Source organism: Triticum urartu, chromosome 7A (assembly GCF_056163025.1).
Source record: "Triticum urartu cultivar PI428250 chromosome 7A, HENAU_Tu73, whole genome shotgun sequence".
NCBI classification, from domain to species: domain Eukaryota; kingdom Viridiplantae; phylum Streptophyta; class Magnoliopsida; order Poales; family Poaceae; genus Triticum; species Triticum urartu.
Window position 1 is genome coordinate 599,793,340 of NC_141879.1, and position 18,932 is coordinate 599,812,271.

General features: G+C 48.7%; 1 pseudogene; it reads left to right on the forward strand.

Annotated features, from left to right (window-relative positions):
• The first annotated feature begins 5,076 nt into the window (after positions 1 to 5,076).
• LOC147960621 (uncharacterized) lies at positions 5,077 to 17,133 on the forward strand (annotated as a pseudogene).
• Positions 17,134 to 18,932: the final 1,799 nt, after the last annotated feature.

Sequence of the window (18,932 nt, forward strand, 5' to 3'; positions counted from 1 at the left end):
CGGGGTCGGCTGCGCCCCTCAGGACGTCAAGATGAAGCACCGCCTTCTGATGGCCGGCTGGCCCAAGCGGCCGGCTGCCAGAAGGCGGCACCAAGATGGACCGACTCCTTGCAGGCGGCCTCCAGAGAGGTCGGCTTCTAGCAGGCGGCCCACGGCGCCCTCAGAGTCTACCCCCATTAAGAAGACAAGACAGGGTGAGGCTACAATGTAGCCCATCACCCCCGTATCCAGGGTTGGGTGTGGCCACAGTGCTCCGTACAGGCAGTGATTTCTGCCCGGCGCGACACTGTTGCCATCCCACCCCTGACGTCACTGCTGGCAGACGGAACCCTGTTCCCACGGCGACCTGTCGGTACGACCTACAGGCGGCGGGCCCTACCGGGCAGCGAGAGCCTGGAGGGCGGCGGAGGCTTGACCAGTCGGACCCAAGGAAGGCCGGCTTCTAGCAGGCAGCCCCCTCCTCCCTCGGGGCCTGTGCGCCATTAACCAGATGAGACAGGGAGTGGCTACAATGATCTTCCACCAGTTGGCGAGACTGTAGCCACGCTTCCCTGACCAAGTACACGTCATTAGCATCACGGCTACAGTAATCAGCAGCCGGCAAGACCCGCAAGCGGCGGGAGCGGCCTGTCGGCTCCGTACCAGACCGGTCGGCGGGGCTCACCAGGCGGCGGGCCCCAGCAGCCGGCGGAGAAGCCGGCGACCAGAGACACTAACAGCCGGGTCCTACACCCGGCTAGATTACTATTGTACCCCTGGGGGGTAGGCCTATATAAACCCTCCACGGCACCCATGCAAAGGGTTCCCAACCTGTTAGAACTAGACTCATACCTAGAGGAAGGAGAGAGCGTGCCTGCCTTCTTCTACCTCTAGCATATAGCTCTAGGAGCACCATTGTACCTACTAGTGCCTTAGTGATCATGCGGAGACCCCGCAGAGCAGGACTAGGGGTGTTATCTCCTAGGAGAGCCCCGAACCTGGGTAAAGTACGCCGGCGTTCGTGTCTATGCCTCATCCCGCTTCCGGGCACCGGCGACGTTCTACTCGCTCCCACCATGATAAGCCATCCTTTAGTATATGTCGCACCCAACCCCCGACATTTGGCGTCCACCATGGGGCGAGGTGCACCGTCGTCCGGAGACCTGTTCTGGACGGGAACCTTGTTCCTTCCTGGCGAGCGCAGCCAGCCCGGCACGCTAGACGGCGTCTGCGCCGACGCGCTGCACGACGCGGAGGTCGTTTACGCGGTGAGCCGCCTCGCCGATCTTGTTGGCGAGATCTGCCTCTCCGACGAGCCCGCATCCGATGCGGGAACAGAAGGCCCCAAGAGCCGCCTCGTGAGCCTCCTCGATCAGGTCCACATCGCCAGCGAGCCTGCTGCGGACTTGGAGTCGGTTGGCTCCGCCGACCCAATGCTTGTCGACACCGACATGGCGTCGCTTGACGCGTTCCCCACCAACGTGGTGGTCTATGACGAACCTCTTCCTCGCGCGGACAGCGGCGGCAGCACCGTCACGGAGGTGCTCGTCATCAGCCACGACGAGCACTCTGGCGGAGGTGGCCAGGATCTGCTACAGGCGGTGCTGCAAGACCTGACTGCGCCCATTCCTGAAGACGCCGACGTCGAGACGCTGGAAGCACGCCGTGTCCAGCTCGTTGAAAGCGCCAACAGGCTGGCCAGCATGAGACACTTTTCGGAGGCCTACCAGCGTGAGATGGACCATGCCGTCGGCGACACGCCGGCTCCTAGTGGACCTAGCCGCATCAGTATGATCCGGCAGCATGGCGCGACCATCGCCAGCATGTTCGGGACGGATCGTCCCATCTACGCCACGCCCGTAGAGAACATACTAGCTGCCTAGGCGGCAGCAGACGAGCTAGACAAGCTCGAAGGCGACGAGCGTTGCCACATGACGGAGCATGTCCAGCAGCTCCTTGACACGGCTGCCGCGTTGAAATGCCCAACCGGCGAAACGACGATCCGCCTCCCCGCCGAGAGCAAGGCACGACATCTCGGACGCCGACTGGCGGCGTCCGCGACAGAAGAGACAAGGATTCGACTGCCAGCCGCAGCCGGACTCGCATCACCATCAAGCGCAACCAAGACGGCTGCTCAAGAGCAGTGGAGTGACGAGACGACTGTCCGCCTCCCCCTCCCCGCAAGGAGAGGCGCATTTCCCCGCCGCCTGTTGACCACCCGACACTCGGCGACCGCCTTGGCCGCCGGGAAGGAGTCGGAGAGAACGCCGCCCGCCACCGGATCGACCGTCTCAACCGATCCCTGGTACTAGAAGAAGACGACGAGTTGGGTCCTTCTTGTTTTGGCCCCCGCATCTGAGATGAGCCCTTCCCCAAAGGGTTCACACTCCCAAGAGATACGCCCAAGTACACCGGCTCCGTGAAGCCGGAGGATTGACTGGTCGACTACTCCACGGCCGTCAGCATCGCCAACGAAAACAAGCGCGTAGCCGTGAAGTACGTTCTGCTCATGCTCCAGGGCACGGCCTGGACATGGCTGAACAGCGTGAAGCCCCGTAGCATCAACAACTGGGTCGATTTCACTGAAGCCTTCATCCGCAACTTCACCAACACCTACAAGCGGCCGCCCAAGCCTCGCCAGCTCTCCTTGTGCGTCCAAGGCCCCAACGAATCAACTCGCAATTACCTCACGCGTTGGGCCGAGCTGCACAACTCTTGCGAGGGCGTGCATGAGGTGCAAGCCATCGAGTACTTCACTGTCGGGTGCCGACAGGGCACCCTCCTCAAGCACAAGCTTCTCTGCGACGAGCCGACGACCCTCGACGAACTGCTGATTATAGCAGACAAGTACGCCACAGCCGACTCCTCCATGAAGGCGGAAATCCAAGTTGACGCATCTGGCAAGGTGGCTCCTCAAGCTCCTCGGACCCCGGCTGGTGACACCAGTCGGTGTCAGCAACCAAGTGACAACAAGCGCAAGGCCACGCAGCCGGCTTCCACAAGCCAGCAGGTGGCGACAGTCGAAGACCAGCAGCCGGAAGGGCAGCCTCTACCCAAGCGTCAGAAGGGCGGCAAGCCCAACTGGCTGCCTGCCTTCTCATACGAGCAGACTCTTGATGCACCCTGCAAGTTTCACAGCGGCGCAAAGCCGTCCAACCACACTACTCGGAAATGCCACTGGCTCACCAGGATCGCCAAGGGTGATGGACTCCTGCCTCCTCCGCCTGCTGGGCCGCCGCCGCCTCCTCCTCCCCAGCAGCCGGCGGTTCGGCCAGTCGGCACAATACAAGACAAATATCTTGAAGAGCATGGAGCTTATGTCGTGTTCACCAGCGTGACCGACGATAAGCACAGCAGACGGCAGCGGCAACAAGAAGTAAATCCTATGGCATCAGAGACCCCCGAGTTCATGCATTGGTCTCAAAAGCCCATCAGCTGGAGCAGAGCTGACCACCCGGAGGTGATGCCTTCTCCCGGTTCTTATGCTCTGGTGTTGGATGCCACCTTTGCCACGGAGAGGCGGGCTGCTTGCTTCTCTCGAGTTCTGATAGATGGCGGCAGCAACATCAACATCCTGTACAAAGATACTATGAAGAAGTTGGGAATCAAACAGAGACAACTCCAACCCAATCGGACTGTATTCCATGACATAGTTACTGGCCTTTCCTTCCCACCAATCGGCAAGACTCAGATAGATGTCCTCTTCGGAGACAAAAATCACTTCCGCCGAGAGCCAGTTTAGTTTGAGGTGGTGGACCTTGAGAGCCCCTATCATGCGCTACTTGGCCGGCCTGCTCTGGCCAAGTTCATGCCGGTCCCCCACTATGCTTACCTCAAGATGAAGATGCCGAGCTCCAAGGGAATCCTGACCATAGTAGGGGACTACAAGAAGTCGTCCGCCTGCGCAGCAGACAGCAGCCGGCTAGCCGAATCCCTCGAGATCACGGCTGAGAAGTGGCTCCTTGACCGGGTTGTGGCGATGGCAGGCAAGCAGCCGGAAATGTCACCCAACCCCAAGGAGTCGGAAGCCGAGGGCTCGTTCAAGCCAGCGAAAGAAACAAAGAAGATACCTTTGGACCCGGAGCACCCAGAGAGGCACGCTGTCATAGGTGCGAACCTTGACAGCAAATAGGAAAGCGAGCTCGTCGATTTCCTCCGTGAGAATCGGGACATCTTTGCATGGTCTCCCAAGGACATGCCGGGTGTTCCGACGGATTTCGCCGAGCACAAGCTACATGTCCGACCTGATGCCAAGCCAGTCAGGTAGCCTTTGCGCCGCCTATCAGAAGAGAAGAGAAGAGTTGTTGGAGAAGAGATAGTCCGGCTTCTAGCAGCCGGCTTCATCATGGAAGTGTTCTTTCCAGAATGGTTAGCCAACCCAGTCCTTGTACTGAAGAAGAATAAGGAGTGGCGCATGTGTATTGATTATACCAGCCTCAAAGCTTGCCCCAAAGACCCATTTTCTTTGCCAAGAATCGACCAAGTGATTGACTCCACAGCCGGATGCGAGCTGTTGAGCTTTTTGGATGCATACTCAGGGTATCATCAGATCAAGCTGAACCCAGCCGACAGGCTGAAGACCGCCTTCATCACACCATTTGGAGCCTTCTTGTACCTGACCATGACGTTCAGCTTGAGAAATGCCGGCGCCACGTTTCAGCGTTGCATGTAGAAGTGTCTCCTCAAGCAACTCGGCAGAAACGCCCACGTCTATGTGTACGATGTTGTGGTGAAGACGGAGAAGCGTGGAACACTTCTAGAAGACCTCAAGGAGACCTTTGAAAACTTGCACCGCTTTCAGATCAAGCTCAACCCGGAGAAATGTGTCTTTGGAGTACCAGCCGGCTAGCTCCTTGGCTTCCTGGTCTCAGAGCGCGACATAGAGTGCAACACTATGAAGATCAAGGCCATCGAGAGGATGGAGGTGCCCACCCAACTGCTGGACGTGGCAAAAAATTTACCGGCTGCTTGGCTTCCATCAGCCGTTTCATCAGTCGGCTAAGCGAGAAGGCTGTTCCCCTGTACCAGCTCATGAAGAAGACCACTTTTTTTGAGTGGAACGACAAGGCGGATGAAGCTTTTCTCCAGCTCAAAAAGATGTTGACCACTCCACCTGTCCTGGCGGCTCTGACTGCCAAGGAGCCCATGCTTCTCTACATCGCCGCCACCAGCCGGGTGGTCAGCACAGTCATAGTTGTGGAACGCAAGGAAGAAGGCAAGGCACTGCCAGTCCAGAGGTCGGTGTATTACCTGAGTGAAGTATTGTACGCCTCCAAGAAGAACTACCCCCACTATCAGAAGATGTGCTATGGCATACACTTCGCCACCAAGAAGCTGAAGCCATACTTTCAAGAGCACCCAATCACCGTGGTATGCACTGCTCCACTTGCCGAGATCATTGGAAGCCGAGATGCTTCAGACTGAGTGGCCAAATGGGTCATAGATTTGGCCCCCTACACCATCTACTACCAGCCTCGCACCACCATCAAGTCACAAGCACTGGCCGTCTTCCTCATTGACTGGGCCGAGACCGAGTACCTGCCGCTAGCGCCAGACTCCACTCATTGGCGAATGCACTTTGATGGTTCCAAGATGCGCATCGGTTTGGGAGCCGACATCGTCCTCACCTCTCCCAAAGGCGACAAGCTCAGATATGTGTTGCAAATCCACTTTGCCGCCTCCAACAACATAGCTAAATACGAAGCACTCATACACGGGCTCCGGCTTGCCAAGGAACTCCGCATTCGCTGGACCCTATGCTATGGAGACTCCGACTTGGTGGTCAAGCAGTCATCAGGCGACTGGGACACCAAAGATGCAAACATGGCAAGCTACCACTTCCTCTTCCAGCAACTCAGCGGATATTTCGAAGGGTGCGAGTTGTTGGGTTTCGTAGTAATTTCAAAATTTTCCTACGCACACGCAAGATCATGTGATGCATTGCAACAAGGGGGAGAGTGTTGTCTACGTACCCAACGCAGACCGACTGCGGAAGCGATGACACGACGTAGAGGAAGTAGTCGTACGTCTTCACGATCCAACCGATCAAGCACCGAAACTACGGCACCTCCGAGTTCGAGCACACGTTCAGCTCGATGACGATCCCCGGACTCCGATCCAGCAAAGTGTCGGGGAAGAGTTCCGTCAGCACGACGGCGTGGTGACGATCTTGATGTACTACAGCAGCAGGGCTTCGCCTAAACTCCGCTACAGTATTATCGAGGTATATGGTGGCAGGGGGCACCGCACACGGCTAAGGAATAGATCACGTGGATCAACTTGTGTGTCTAGAGGTGCCTCCTGCCTCCGTATATAAAGGAGTAGAGGGGGGGAGGCTGGCCGGCCAAGGAGGAGGGCGCAGGAGAGTCCTACTCCCTCTAGGAGTAGGATTCCCCCCCCCCCCAATCCTAGTCGGAATAGGATTCGCGGAGGGGGAAAAGAGGAGGAGGGGGCCGGCCACCTCTCCTAGTCCTAATAGGACTAGGGGAAGGGGGAGGCGCACAGCCCATCTAGGGCAGCCTCTTCTCTTTTCCACCAAGGCCCACTATGGCCCACATAGCTCCCGGGGGGTTCCGGTAACCCTCCCGGTATTCCGGTAAAATCCCGATTTCACCCGGAACACATCCGATATCCAAACATAGGCTTCCAATATATCAATCTTTACGTCTCGACCATTTCGAGACTCCTCGTCATGTCCATGATCACATCCGGGACTCCGAACAACCTTCGGTACATCAAAATGCATAAACTCATAATGTAACTGTCATCGTAACCTTAAGCGTGCGGACCCTACGGGTTCGAGAACAATGTAGACATGACCGAGACACGTCTCCGGTCAATAACCAATAGCGGGACCTGGATGCCCATATTGGCTCCTACATATTCTACAAAGATCTTTATCGGTCAGACCGCATAACAACATACGTCATCTTTATCGTTATCGGCAAGTCTCTTTACTCGTTCCGTAATACATCATCTCACAACTAACATATTAGTTGTAATGCTTGCAAGGCTTATGTGATGTGTATTACCGAGAGGGCCCAGAGATACCTCTCCGACAATCGGAGTGACAAATCCTAATCTCGATATATGCCAACCCAACATCTACCTTCGGAGACACCTGTAATGCTCCTTTATAATCACCCAGTTACGTTGTGACGTTTGGTAGCACCCAAAGTGTTCCTCCGGCAAACGGGAGTTGCATAATCTCATAGTCATAGGAACATGTATAAGTCATGAAGAAAGCAATAGCAACATACTAAACGATCGTGTGCTAAGCTAATGGAATGGGTCATGTCAATCAGATCATTCAACTAATGATGTGACCTCGTTAATCAAATAAAAACTCATTGTTCATGGTTAGGAAACATAACCATCTTTGATTAACGAGCTAGTCAAGTAGAGGCATACTAGTGACACTTTGTTTGTCTATGTATTCACACATGTATTATGTTTCCAGTTAATACAATTCTAGCATGAATAATAAACATTTATCATGATTATAAGGAAATAAATAATAACTTTATTATTGCCTCTAGGGCATATTTCCTTCAGTCTCCCACTTGCACTAGAGTCAATAATCTAGATTACACTGTAATGATTCTAACACCCATGGAGCTTTGGTGCTGATCATGTTTTGCTCGTGGAAGAGGCTTAGTCAACGGGTCTGCAACATTCAGATCCGTATGTATCTTGCAAATCTCTATGTCTCCCACCTGGACTAGATCCCGGATGGAGTTGAAGCGTCTCTTGATGTGTTTGGTCCTTTTGTGAAATCTGGATTCCTTTGCCAAGGCAATTGCACCAGTATTGTCACAAAAGATTTTCATTGGACCCGATGCATTAGGTATGACACCTAGATCGGATATGAACTCCTTCATCCAGACTCCTTCGTTCGCTGCTTCCGAAGCAGCTATGTACTCCGCTTCACATGTAGATCCCGCTACGACGCTTTGTTTAGAACTGCACCAACTGACAGCTCCACCGTTTAATGTAAACACGTATCCGGTTTGAGATTTAGAATCGTCCGGATCAGTGTCAAAGCTTGCATCAACGTAACCTTTTACGGTGAGCTCTTTGTCACCTCCATATACGAGAAACATATCCTTAGTCCTTTTCAGGTATTTCAGGATGTTCTTGACCGCTGTCCAGTGATCCATTCCTGGATTACTTTGGTACCTCCCTGCTAAACTTATAGCAAGGCACACATCAGGTCTGGTACACAACATTGCATACATGATAGATCCTATGGCTGATGCATAGGGAACATCTTTCATATTCTCTCTACCTTCTGCAGTGGTCGGGCATTGAGTCTTACTCAATTTCACACCTTGTAACACAGGCAAGAACCCTTTCTTTGCTTGATCCATTTTGAACTTCTTCAAAATTTTGTCAAGGTATGTGCTTTGTGAAAGTCCAATTAAGCGTCTTGATCTATCTCTATAGATCTTAATGCCTAATATGTAAGCAGCTTCACCGAGGTCTTTCATTGAAAAACTTTTATTCAAGTATCCCTTTATGCTATCCAGAAATTCTATATCATTTCCAATTAGCAATATGTCATCCACATATAATATCAGAAATGCTACAGAGCTCCCACTCACTTTCTTGTAAATACAGGCTTCTCCGAAAGTCTGTATAAAACCAAATGCTTTGATCACACTATCAAAACGTTTATTCCAACTCCGAGAGGCTTGCACCAGTCCATAAATGGATCGCTGGAGCTTGCACACTTTGTTAGCTCCCTTTGGATCGACAAAACCTTCCGGTTGCATCATATACAACTCTTCTTCCAGAAATCAATTCAGGAATGCAGTTTTGACATCCATCTGCCAAATTTCATAATCATAAAATGCGGCAATCGCTAACATGATTCGGACGGACTTAAGCATCGCTACGGGTGAGAAGGTCTCATCGTAGTCAATCCCTTGAACTTGTCGAAAACCTTTCGCGACAAGTCGAGCTTTGTAGACAGTAACATTACCATCAACGTCAGTCTTCTTCTTGAAGATCCATTTATTCTCAATTGCTTGCCGATCATCGGGCAAGTCAACCAAAGTCCATACTTTGTTCTCATACATGGATCCCATCTCAGATTTCATGGCTTCAAGCCACTTTGCGGAATCTGGGCTCACCATCGCTTCTTCATAGTTCGTAGGTTCATCATGATCTAGTAGCATGACCTCCAGAACTGGATTACCGTACCACTCTGGTGCGGATCTTACTCTGGTTGATCTACGAGGTTCAGTAGTATCTTGTTCTGAAGTTTCATGATCATTATCATTAACTTCCTCACTTATTGGTGTAGGTGTCGCAGAAACAATTTTCTGTGATGTACTACTTTCCAACAAGGGAGCAGGTACAGTTACCTCGTCAAGTTCTACTTTCCTCCCACTCACTTCTTTCGAGAGAAACTCCTTCTCAAGAAAGTTTCCGAATTTAGCAACAAAAGTCTTGCCTTCGGATCTGTGATAGAAGGTGTATCCAATAGTTTCCTTTTGGATATCCTATGAAGACACATTTCTCCGATTTGGGTTCGAGCTTATCAGGTTGAAGCTTTTTCACATAAGCATCGCAGCCCCAAACTTTAAGAAACGACAACTTTGGTTTCTTGCCAAACCACAGTTCATAAGGCGTCGTCTCAATGGATTTTGATGGTGCCCTATTTAACGTGAATGCGGCCGTCTCTAGAGCATAACCCCAAAATGATAGCGGTAAATCAGTAAGAGACATCATAGATCGCACCATATCTAGTAAAGTACGATTACGACGTTCGGACACACCATTACGTTGTGGTGTTCCGGGTGGCGTGAGTTGCGAAACTATTCCACAGTTTTTCAAATGTACACCAAACTCGTAACTCAAATATGCTCCTCCACGATCAGATCGTAGAAACTTTATTTTCTTGTTACGATGATTTTCAACTTCACTCTGAAATTCTTTGAACCTTTCAAATGTTTCAGATTTATGTTTCATTAAGTAAATATACCCATATCTGCTTAAATCATCTGTGAAGGTGAGAAAATAACGATATCCGCCACGAGCCTCAATATTCATCGGACCACATACATCGGTATGTATGATTTCCAACAAATCTGTTGCTCTCTCCATAGTACCGGAGAACGGTGTTTTAGTCATCTTGCCCATGAGGCATGGTTCGCAAGTACCAAGTGATTCATAATCAAGTGGTTCCAAAAGTCCATCAGTATGGAGTTTCTTCATGCGCTTTATACCGATATGACCTAAACGACAGTGCCACAAATAAGTTGCACTTTCATTATCAACTCTGCATCTTTTGGCTTCAATCATTATGAATATGTGTATTACTACTATCGAGATTCAATAAGAATAGACCACTCTTCAAGGGTGCATGACCATAAAAGATATTACTCAAATAAATAGAACAACCATTATTCTCTGATTTAAATGAATAACCGTCTCGCATTAAACAAGATCCAGATATAATGTTCATGCTCAACGCTGGCACCAAATAACAATTATTTAGGTCTAATATTAATCCCGAAGGTAGATGTAGAGGTAGCGTGCCGACCGCGATCACATCGACTTTGGAATCGTTTCCCACGCGCATCGTCACCTCGTCCTTAGCCAATCTTCGCTTAATCCGTAGCCCCTGTTTCGAGTTGCAAATATTAGCAACAGAACCAGTATCAAATACCCAGGTGCTACTGCGAGCATTAGTAAGGTACACATCAATAACATGTATATCACATATACCTTTGTTCACTTTGCCATCCTTCTTATCCGCCAAATACTTGGGGCATTTCCGCTTCCAGTGACCAGTCTGCTTGCAGTAGAAGCACTCAGTTTCAGGCTTAGGTCCAGACTTGGGTTTCTTCTCTTGAGCAGCAACTGGCTTGCTGTTCTTCTTGAAGTTCCCCTTCTTCTTTCCTTTGCCCTTTTTCTTGAAACTAGTGGTCTTGTTGACCATCAACACTTGATGCTCTTTCTTGATTTCTACCTCCGCAGCTTTCAGCATTGCGAAGAGCTCGGGAATAGTCTTGTTCATCCCTTGCATATTATAGTTCATCACAAAGCTCTTGTAGCTTGGTGGCAGTGATTGGAGAATTCTCTCAATGACGCAATCATCTGGAAGATTAACTCCCAATTGAATCAAGTGATTATTATACCCAGACATTTTGAGTATATGCTCACTGACAGAACTGTTCTCCTCCATCTTGCAGCTATAGAATTTATTGGAGACTTCATATCTCTCAATCCGGGCATTTGCTTGAAATATTAACTTCAACTCCTGGAACATCTCATATGCTCCATGACGTTCAAAACGTCGTTGATGTCCCGATTCTAAGCCGTAAAGCATGGCACACTGAACTATCGAGTAGTCATCAGCTTTGCTCTGCCAGACGTTCATAACATCTGGCGTTGCTCCAGCAGCAGGCCTGGCACCCAGCGGTGCTTCCAGGACGTAATTCTTCTGTGCAGCAATGAGGATAATCCTCAAGTTACGGACCCAGTCCGTGTAATTGCTACCATCATCTTTCAACTTTGCTTTCTCAAGGAACACATTAAAATTCAACGGAACAACAACACGAGCCATCTATCTACAATCAACATAAACAAGCAAGATACTATTAGGTACTAAGTTCATGATAAATTTAAGTTCAATTAATCATATTACTTAAGAACTCCCACTTAGATAGACATCCCTCTAATCCTCTAAGTGATCACGTGATCCAAATCAACTAAACCATGTCCGATCATCACGTGAGATGGAGTAGTTTCATCGGTGAACATCATTATGTTGATCATATCTACTATATGATTCACGCTCGACCTTTCGGTCTCCGTGTTCCGAGGCCATATCTGTATATGCTTGGCTCGTCAAGTATAACCTGAGTATTCCGCGTGCGCAACTGTTTTGCACCCGTTGTATTTGAACGTAGAGCCTATCACACCCGATCATCACGTGGTGTCTCAGCACGAAGAACTTTCGCAACGGTGCATACTCAGGGAGAACACTTCTTGATAATTTAGTGAGAGATCATCTTATAATGCTACCGTCAATCAAAGCAAGATAAGATGCATAAAAGATAAACATCACATGCAATCAATATAAGTGATATGATATGGCCATCATCATCTTGTGCCTGTGATCTCCATCTCCGAAGCACCGTCATGATCACCATCGTCACCGGCGCGACACCTTGATCTCCATCGTAGCATCGTTGTCGTCTCGCCAATCTTATGCTTCCACGACTATCACTACCGTTTAGTAATAAAGTAAAGCATTACATCGCGATTGCATTGCATACAATAAAGCGACAACCATATGGCTCCTGCCAGTTGCCGATAACTCGGTTACAAAACATGATCATCTCATACAATAAAATTCAGCATCATGCCTTGACCATATCACATCACAACATGCCCTGCAAAAACAAGTTAGACGTCCTCTACTTTGTTGTTGCATGTTTTACGTGGCTGCTACGGGCTTAAGTAAGAACCAATCTCACCTACGCGTCAAAACCACAACGATAGTTTGTCAAATAGACTCCGTTTTAACCTTCGCAAGGACCGGGCGTAGCCATACTTGGTTCAACTAAAGTTGGAGAGACAGTCGCTCGCAAGCCATCTCTGTGCAAAGCACGTCGAGGGAACCGGTCTCGCGTAAGCGTACGCGTAAGGTTGGTCCGGGTCGTCTCGTCCAACAATACCGCCGAACCAAAGTATGACATGCTGGTAGGCAGTATGACTTGTATCGTCCACAACTCACTTGTGTTCTACTCGTGCATATAACATCAACATAAATAACCTAGGCTCGGATGCCACTGTTGGGTTTCGTAGTAATTTCAAAATCTTCCTCCGCACATGCAAGATCATGTGATGCATTGCAACGAGGGGGGAGAGTGTTGTCTACGTACCCAACGCAGACCGACTGCGGAAGCGATGACACGACGTAGAGGAAGTAGTCGTACGTCTTCACGATCCAACCGATCAAGCACCGAAACTACGACACCTCCGAGTTCGAGCACACGTTCAGCTCGATGACGATCCCCGGACTCCGATCCAGCAAAGTGTCGGGGAAGAGTTCCGTCAGCACGACGGCGTGGTGACGATCTTGATGTACTACAGCAGCAGGGCTTCGCCTAAACTCCGCTACAGTATTATCGAGGTATATGGTGGCAGGGGGCACCGCACACGGCTAAGGAATAGATCACGTGGATCAACTTGTGTGTCTAGAGGTGCCTCCTGCCTCCGTATATAAAGGAGTAGAGGGGGGGAGGCTGGCCGGCCAAGGAGGAGGGCGCAGGAGAGTCCTACTCCCTCTAGGAGTAGGATTCCCCCCCCCCAATCCTAGTCGGAATAGGATTCGCGGAGGGGGAAAAGAGGAGGAGGGGGCCGGCCACCTCTCCTAGTCCTAATAGGACTAGGGGAAGGGGGAGGCGCACAGCCCATCTAGGGCAGCCTCTTCTCTTTTCCACCAAGGCCCACTATGGCCCATATAGCTCCCGGGGGGTTCCGGTAACCCTCCCGGTATTCCGGTAAAATCCCGATTTCACCCGGAACACATCCGATATCCAAACATAGGCTTCCAATATATCAATCTTTACGTCTTGACCATTTCGAGACTCCTCGTCATGTCCATGATCACATCCGGGACTCCGAACAACCTTCGGCACATCAAAATGCATAAACTCATAATGTAACTGTCATCGTAACCTTAAGCGTGCGGACCCTACGGGTTCGAGAACAATGTAGACATGACCGAGACACGTCTCCGGTCAATAACCAATAGCGGGACCTGGATGCCCATATTGGCTCCTACATATTCTACGAAGATGTTTATTGGTCAGACCGCATAACAACATACGTTGTTCCCTTTGTCATCGGTATGTTACTTGCCCGAGATTCGATCGTCGGTATCCAATACCTAGTTCAATCTCGTTATCGGCAAGTCTCTTTACTCGTTCCGTAATACATCATCTCACAACTAACATATTAGTTGTAATGCTTGCAAGGCTTATGTGATGTGTATTACCGAGAGGGCCCAGAGATACCTCTCCGACAATCGGAGTGACAAATCCTAATCTCGATATATGCCAACCCAACATCTACCTTCGGAGACACCTGTAATGCTCCTTTATAATCACCCAGTTACGTTGTGACGTTTGGTAGCACCCAAAGTGTTCCTCCGGCAAACGGGAGTTGCATAATCTCATAGTCATAGGAACATGTATAAGTCATGAAGAAAGCAATAGCAACATACTAAACGATCGTGTGCTAAGCTAATGGAATGGGTCATGTCAATCAGATCATTCAACTAATGATGTGACCTCGTTAATCAAATAACAACTCATTGTTCATGGTTAGGAAACATAACCATCTTTGATTAACGAGCTAGTCAAGTAGAGGCATACTAGTGACACTTTGTTTGTCTATGTATTCACACATGTATTATGTTTCCAGTTAATACAATTCTAGCATGAATAATAAACATTTATCATGATTATAAGGAAATAAATAATAACTTTATTATTGCCTCTAGGGCATATTTCCTTCACGAGTTCCTTCATGTGCCAAGAAATGACAATGAGCAAGTGGATGCCTTGGCACGGATCGGCTCCACCCGGCAAGCAATACCAGCCGGCGTCGCCCTGCAATGCCTCCTTAAGCCGTCTGTCAAGCCGTCGCCAGAATCAGACTCCATCTTCGTGCCGGCTCCTCCTGAAGCAGTCAGATCCGACTTGAGGACCCCAGCAGTCGGCACGGGGAAGTTGGCAGGTGGCTCGGGGACTACAGCAGTTGCACCCGGCCCGGGGACTTCAGAACCCGGCCCGGGGACTGCAGCAGTCGGCCCAGGGACTTCATCGACTCAGCAAGCGGCAACCAACTCCAACCCGCCGCCTCCTGGCCCAACCGCCCTCATGCAAGTTGCAGTTCTGGCAGTCGAAGAAATAGCAGCACCTTCATGGGCACAGCCCATCCTCAACTTTCTGGTGAATAAGGAGCTACCGACTGATGAGATCTCGGCCCGACAAGTGCAGCGTCGGGCAGCAGCATACACCATTGTCAACAGAGAACTTGTGAGGCGCAGTGTCACTGGTGTGTACCAGCGCTGCATGGAGCCGGAACAAGGCCAAGCAATCCTCAAAGATATCCACCAAGGCGAGTGTGGTCACCACGCAGCTTCAAGAGCACTCGTTGCCAAAGCTTTCCGCCATGGTTTTTTTTTGGCCGACCGCTCTAGAAGATGCCAAAGACTTGGTCCAGAAGTGTAAAGGGTGCAAGAAGTTCCGCTCCAAGCCACATTTGCCGGCTTCTGCACTCAAGACCATCCCCATCGCCTGGCCCTTTGCAGTTTGGGGGTTGGACATGGTGGGACCATTCAAGACAGCACGCGGCGGCATGACTCATCTGCTTGTCGCGGTGGACAAGTTCACCAAGTGGATAGAAGCAAAGCCAATTAAGAAGTTGAATGGTCCGACTGCCGTGACTTTCATCTCCAACATCACCATCCGGTATGGCATACCAGATAGCATCATCACCGACAACGGCACGAACTTTGCCAAAGGTGCCTTGGCTCGTTTCTATGCGACGCAGGGCATCCGATTGGACTTAGCGTCCGTTGCCCATCCGCAGTCAAACGGCCAAGTGGAGCGAGCAAACGGCCTCATTTTGTCCGGCATCAAGCCCCGACTGGTCGAGCCTCTGGAGCGCTCGGCCGCCTGTTGGCTCGACGAGCTACCAGCCGTCCTCTGGAGCCTGCGGACAACTCCAAACAAGTCTACTAGCTTCACGTCTTTCTTCCTCATCTACGTTGCCGAATCCGTCATCCCGACGGACATAGAATTCGACTCCCCTCGAGTCACCATGTACACCGAAGAGGAGGCAAAAGAAGCACGAGAAGACGGTGTCGATCTGCTGGAAGAGGGCCGGCTGTTGGCACTCAGTCGATCCACCATCTACTAGCAGAGTCTACGCCGATACTACAACCGGAAGGTCAAGCCAAGATCCTTCCAAGAGGGAGACCTTGTGCTCCGGCTGATCTAGTGAATAGCCGGTCAGCACAAGCTCTCGGCACCTTGGGAAGGCCCCTTCATCACCAGCAAAGTTCCGGGGAACGACTCCTATGATAATCCCCAAGTGTAGGGAATCATCATAGCAATTTCCAAAGGTGGAAGTGATAAGTATGGAGTGTCGAACCCACAAGGAGTTAAAGGTAAGATCAATATTCTCTCAAGCCCTATCTGTCACTGATACGACTCTACGTACACCGAACGTTTGCTTCCAACTAGAAACGAGAAATAAAACTATGTTGTGGGTATGAAGAGGATAACTTTGCATTATATCGGAGAGCTAAAATATAAAAGTAGGTTCTGTTATCATAAAGTTAGAATATATTACTAAATAATGTAAATAGCGAGTGTGGAATAAAGATGGATCGGTGTGCGGAATTGTCCTAGACAATTGTTAATAAGACCGGTAGTCGTCATCGCAATTTCATATGAGGAAGAGGCATAAGATAACGGGCACCACTAGGGATCAGACTCCTGATCCCTAGCAATCTTCAGACTACTTCATCACCGTTAGATTGGAACCTACCCGAGCTAGCGTTCGATTAGATGGTTGGACGTCGTCAGGAAAGCAATTTCCTTGCGTGATTAGAGGAAACTAATAACTGCGCACAACCTTGTGTAATTGGAGGAAACTAATAACTGTGCACATCACGTGATTTGAGGGAAGTAATCCATGATTTTAGGGAGCAAAACAAATCTTAGGAAGCTGATTTTAACGGAAAATAACCATGCATTTTGTTTCCTTATAAAGCGAACTTTGTATCCAATGTTACCAAAATTTGCTTCCAACGCAAATAAAAAGTTATTTTTACACCAAAAAAATTGTTTCTATTCATTTCCGCAGCACCAAAAATATGCTTCTATTCGTATAACATGTTTCCAACCACGTAAACATTTACTTCCTTCGTCACGGTGCTTCATCATAAATATTTTGTTTCCAACGACCTCAATATTTGCTTCATTCCGGTCGCCGCAATTTTGCTTCCACATCGACCTGCATTAACATGCTTCACATCATACGTTACACATTCACTATAATAGTTGCTTCACTCCGCTATCTGTGTGCTTCCTTAGGCCTTGTACAATGGAAGGTGCTTAGGAGAGATGCTTAGAGAAATAAACCAAGCTTTCCTTAAGCACCGGTGCTTATTTATACAGGATAGACGTTTAACTAAGCGTCTCTCATGTAGAAATAGGCACCAGTGCTTTAGAAAAACTCGGTTTATTTTTCTAAACACCTCCCTAAGCATCTCCCATTGTATAAGGCCTTACATGTTTTATATATTGAACAAGCCGGCAGTCGCTGCAGACCGAGATGCATCGTGAACCGACACATTGAAGTGGTTGACAAGATCGGACCAGGTGATCAAATTTGAATCATGCGTCCTTTGAAACATGAAAGTAAGTTGTATGAAGTAGATCAACAAAATGTACTTGAAGCAAGCAGCTGTGGAAGCATGAAACAAGTTGTATAAAGCAGGGAAAAACATGCAAGTCACGTTACTCGCCGAGAAATTGTTTCATGCCAGTGGATGATTGCTTCGATCTAGTGAAAAACCAGTGTATTTTTTCGCTACACACAATACGACGGCAAAAAATTGTATAAGTGTAACATGGAATTGCTCCCAACAGAAAAAAAAATTGTTTCAATCAATAAGACATTGCTTCTAGAGATATTAGAATCTGCTTCTGAATAAAATATAATTTGCATCCAAGGAATAAAAAAATTCTTTAACTTGAACCAGATGCTAGCACATTGTCTCTTTTGTGGACAAATATCGTCACCGGCCTCTAATCTTATCCAACCACGTTCTCCTCTCTGGGCATGGCATGCATGGCCACAGGCTCCTTTGTGTCTTCCACAGACCACAACCATAAATGTCGCACATACAGTTTGAGGCTATGACCACCACGTCATCAAGGGTGGAGTCAAGCAGAACTCACACATGGTTCGATGACCTACATTTCAAAAAGTTTACAGAATTTGGTTGAACTATGGAAGCAAAGCTCTCTTTAATAAAAATATGGAAGCAAAATATCATGTGGTGCAAAACAGTTGTATATTATAAGCACACATAAGAAAATAAGAGTGGTTTGATCTACCAAAACATAAATGATAGGACGTATAGGACAAATTTGAAAAGAATGTTTGTAGTGCAGTAGTACCTCTATATAAGAGATGGTTTGCAGAGAGCATACTGATAAACAAGCCTTTTAACTGTAATTCTAACAAACAACCCTCGGTGCATATATTTAGTATGATCATGCTTCCAGTTTCCTAGAGGATGAAGCTGGCAAATAACAAAATGGTGCATCATTAGTGTTGGGTGGATGCATGTAAATTTTGTAAAATGAAACCAATTTTTTTCCGCCAACTGCAGATGCATATATTTGGAAGCTCCCATCTAATAGTATTTTCTTGGAATATTTTGCACCAAGGTGTACTCACAAACAAGCCTATTAACAGTAATCTAACAAACAACCCTCGATGCATATATTTGGTATGGTCATGCTTCCATTTTTCTTGAGGTATGAAGCTGGAAAATAATTCAAATGGTGCATTATTATTGTTGGGTGGAAGCATGAAATCTTGATCAATGAAAGAAAAAAACTGCCACCAACTGCGTATGCATATAATATTAAAATTAAGGAATAGCCACGGTTACCTGCATACATAGCTATGGGTTATCTATCTACACAACGCTCGACCTACAAAAAGTTTGATGATAAATGGCCTACACATCACCAGAACAATACTAGGCAGCAAATGAATATACAAACCAATGAGTAGTCGGTTTTTGGATAGTCAAATCCGCGGTAGTAGATGCACTGAAATACCTTTGATTTCAATACGGGGCGCTTGTAGTTGGGGTGGTGGCCGGTTCGGGGGCAGATTTT